The following is a 4,163-nucleotide window of genomic DNA, read 5'->3' as shown; positions in this document are numbered from 1 at the left end:
GACAACGGGGAACCTTCCGGCGCACCGGTGAGCGTTTACCCCGTCCTTTGTACATTTGTGAACGACCGTTCGGCCGTGGGCGATCTCCACACCGACGGCGTTCACCAGCTTATAGCCGCTGTGTTGTTGTTATTTTGTTTCATTGTAAATAAACAGTTTATCACCGTTACCAACGTGACTGGTGTCTGTTTGCGCTCAACGAGCAGCATGCCACGCGAGTACGAACCCGCTTCGCGGTAGAGCGTCTCGCCGCGAACGTGGTACTCCCAAAGGCAGTGGCCCCAAGGAGAACCACAATTTGGCGCCCAACGTGGGGCTCGAACCCACGACCCCGAGATTAAGAGTCTCGTGCTCTACCGACTGAGCTAGCCGGGCACAGCTGAACTCAAGCTACCCGACTTGAACAAGCCCTTTCTGATCCAAACAGATGCCAGCAATCTTGGCTTGGGCGCGGTCCTGCTCCAACAGCACGAAGGTGTACTCCGACCGGTGGCCTTCGCCAGCCGCTCGTTGACGCCAGCTGAAAGGAACTACAGCACATGCGAACAAGAGTGCTTGGCCATCGTCTTTGCACTCCGGCGTTTCGACATTTATGTCGACGGGACCACTTTCGTGATCGAAACAGATCACCAAAGCCTAATGTGGCTCTCCCGACTTCGCGAACCCGCTGGTCGCTTGGCAAGATGGGCTTTGATGCTGCAAAAATACGACTACGTCGTGCGGTACCGGAAAGGCAGCACAAACGTCGTGGCGGACGCATTGTCACGAGCCCCCGTAGACTGCACACACATTTCCGCAAAGACCCAGGCCGAGCCAACGACATCCACATTGTCAGGCGAAGCCGTGACTCAGTCCCAAAGGGAGGCAGCAGATCTGACCACCCCGGACGAGACGATCAACCACCTAGACGCAGTGAGCGCCGTGGGAATCGTGTTCAGCAAAGAAGAGCTTCTGAAAGCCCAGCAGAATGATCCGTTTTGTCGAAAGGTGATCGACGGACTCGCGGAAGAGTCGGACGCCGTGGAGGCGGGCGGTGCGACCGCCGGGCGCAACACTACTGGTATTGTAGTAGGCGCCGAGTGCCGGGACGTATCTGGTATTGGTGCGGGCACGGAGGATTCATATCTGCTGAACAATGACGGGCTCTTGCTGAGGTACATACCCTCCGAGAACGACTCCGACGAGGCGTTCAAGGTAGTGGTACCCCGCAGTCTGAGAAACGCAGTTTTGCGCTACTATCACGACTCGCACTTGGCCGGACACGCGAGCGGCTCCAAGACTTACTCTAAGTTATGTCGCATCGCCACCTGGCCGGGCATGAAACGGGACGTTTTCCGTTATGCCCGCACCTGCCACTCTTGCCAAAGCTTCAAACCAAGAGGCGGCAAACCCCCGGGCCTAATGCAACCGATTCCGAGCCAGCAATCATGGTCTCTGGCAGCCTGCGACGTGGTCGGCCCCCTACCGAGGAGCCCTAAAGGACACCAGTATCTACTGGTTGTAACTGACCACTTCAGCAAATGGACGGAACTTTTTCCACTCCGTAAGCTGACAGCCCGAGCGATCACGGAGAAGCTCATGGAGGTTTTCACCCGTTTTGGGTTCCCCGAAGCTCTTTTGACTGATCGAGCGAGCTACTTCGTCGGGAAGGTATTCGTGGACGCGTGCAAGGCCCTTGGCATAAAGCACAGAACAACCACGCCGTACCACCCGCAGTCGAACATCACGGAGCGATGTAACAGAAACATCAAACCAATGCTGGCCGCCTTCGCGGAAAGGCACCGTGACTGGGACGCATATATCCCCGAGATCGGGTTCGCACTTCGGACCACTCTCAACCGTTCGACGGGTTTCACCCCCGCTTTCCTCACATTCGGGAGAGAGCTTCCGAACCCCATGGACCGTGTCCTAGGGGGGAGCGCCGGGGTGGACAACGCGCAGCCGACGCAAACGGACCACGCGCGGCAGCTACAAACTCGGATGACGGAAGCCTTCTCGGAGGCGCGTCGCAATCTCGGGGTAGCGCGAGCGAAACAAAAAGCTCAGTACGACCGCTCGCATCGAGATCTCCGCTACAAAGTGGGCGATCTCGTCCTCAGACGCAACCATGTTCTGAGTGATGCCAGCAAAGGCTTCTCGGCCGCTTTGGCTCCGAAGTGGTGTGGCCCGTACCGAGTGCAGGAACTTCTCTCCCCACTCGTGTACAAGCTGACAAACTTGCAATCAAGAAAAGTCGGTGGGCCGGTACATGTGTGCGATCTGAAACCCTACCATGAGAGGGAAAACGGGGCCAACGAGCAAACTCAGCCCCTGCAGAAACATGCACACGCAGCGCGAGACGACGCCAGCAGCGAACAACAGCCGTCTCGCTACAATCTGCGGAGACGGAGGAACTATTATCCGAAGTTTTCGTAGAGGCAGCCCCTCTAAGTGGCGAAATGTCACATTAAGGGAAGTGCAACACACAATGCACCTGCTGCCTTCGCGAACGCGCCAGACACCATTGTTTACTGGCAAGCAGTGACCTAGATACGTCACCTCAGCGTTCGCTCCCGGATGAACCCGTAGGGGAATCCCCCAAACACGGCTTCCGAGGGAAAGGGTACGCGTAACTGCCATTGGTCAGTTATTGCCACCTACGCTCACGTGGGCCACATGTCAACGCAAGAGTACAGTGGCTACAAGGAGAAGTGTGACGAGCGCCAAGCAGCTCCTATGGGAGGCCTTGAAGCCGCCAGGAAGGGATCCGCGTGGGGGCGCTCGCGCTCACTTACACGTCGCCGTCCAGCCGGAGGCCGTCGCTCGCCCCGTCTCCGCAGACGCCAGCCGCCTTGATCGCCTTTCGATGCCGAAGCTGAGCTCGCTTTTAAACTATTCAGCCCCCGTGCTGGCTGTGTGTACTCATGCTTAGGAAGCAAAGCAGTTGTTTTGTGCCCGGGTGCACGACCGGTTACAAATCGTGCAAGAAGGAACTTTCTCTTTTTGGTGTGCCCAAGGATGAAAGCGCGTTCGCTCAATGGCAGCGCGCGAAGAAGTATCTGAAGCTTCGGCATGTTACATAGACATTTCTACTGTGACTCAAGATAACATTTCGAAGTGTTTTTTCCATAATTTGCTTTTGCTTTACATTACACGGCAGTATTATTGCTTCCATAGAAAGTGTGTTTTCATTCACTTTTGTGTTTACCTGACAACTGAAATAAAAACGGAACACTTTCTCGAAGGCGATTTCTAACGACTATTTTATTGATTCCATTGTTATATTACGTGTGTCAGTGGTTCGTGACCTCGGTGTTTATTTCGACAGTCATCTCTCTTTTTCTCATCATGTCTCTCAGATTGTGGGTTCAACTATAAGGTTGCTGGGCATGATCTCGCGACTAACCCGAGAGTTTTCAAACCCCATATATATTATTCGATTATTTTCTAGCCTTATTCGTTCTCGGCTTGAGTTTGCAAGTGTTTTGTGGAATTCTATTACAATGACGGATGCTTTACGGATTGAAAATGTTCAGAAAATGTTTATTAGAATTGTTTACGACCGACACTTTCAACGTAGGTGATACTACGACTATGCCTACATACTCGGGAATCTCGGCTTACAAAAGTTATCAAGTCGAAGAACTGCGAGAGATTTACTGCTGATGCACAAGATAATTCATGGCCAGATAGATAGCAGCTTGGTATGTTCTTTTAATTTTCATGTTCCGGTACGTTTCAGCCGACACGCATGGTTGTTTTATCCTGATTCACAGGAGAAGCTTTGTCCGACCACCCGTATTCAGCTCTGTTTTAATGACATTTCATCGAAATCTTCTTTAGATGCTTTTACAGATTACATCTAATTTAAACGTGAACTGGAAATTTCACTTTACGATTCATTGTCATGTAGCCTTCCCGCATGTGTTTTGTTCACTGTACGGATGTGCCTCATACCAAGACTGACTTCAGTCGTTCTGAGGCACGGAATAATAATAATAAATAAATAAACAAATATAATTAATGCATACCCAGGTTAAAGTTAGAAAAAAAAAACAGGACAGACGCAACGCCGTTTGAAAATTCATCGGACACTATCACTACAAGGGCATATTTTTTCACGTGCTCACGCTCTACTCATAAGGTTAGGCAAATAATAGCGGTCAGTGACTCTATTTATTCAA

The 4,163-nt window shown here is 52.1% G+C and overlaps 1 non-coding gene across 1 annotated transcript; it reads right to left on the bottom strand.

The window, feature by feature from the left end:
• Positions 1-302: 302 nt before the first annotated feature.
• On the bottom strand, positions 303-375 carry Trnak-cuu. Its single transcript has one exon. It is a non-coding gene; the product is annotated as a tRNA-Lys (tRNA).
• Positions 376-4,163: the final 3,788 nt, after the last annotated feature.

This window comes from Ixodes scapularis, unplaced genomic scaffold (genome assembly GCF_016920785.2).
Source record: "Ixodes scapularis isolate PalLabHiFi unplaced genomic scaffold, ASM1692078v2 PGA_scaffold6__148_contigs__length_123643588, whole genome shotgun sequence".
Classification (NCBI taxonomy): domain Eukaryota; kingdom Metazoa; phylum Arthropoda; class Arachnida; order Ixodida; family Ixodidae; genus Ixodes; species Ixodes scapularis.
The sequence above is the reverse complement of the archived record's forward strand: the minus strand, read 5'-3'. Positions and strand labels throughout refer to the sequence as shown.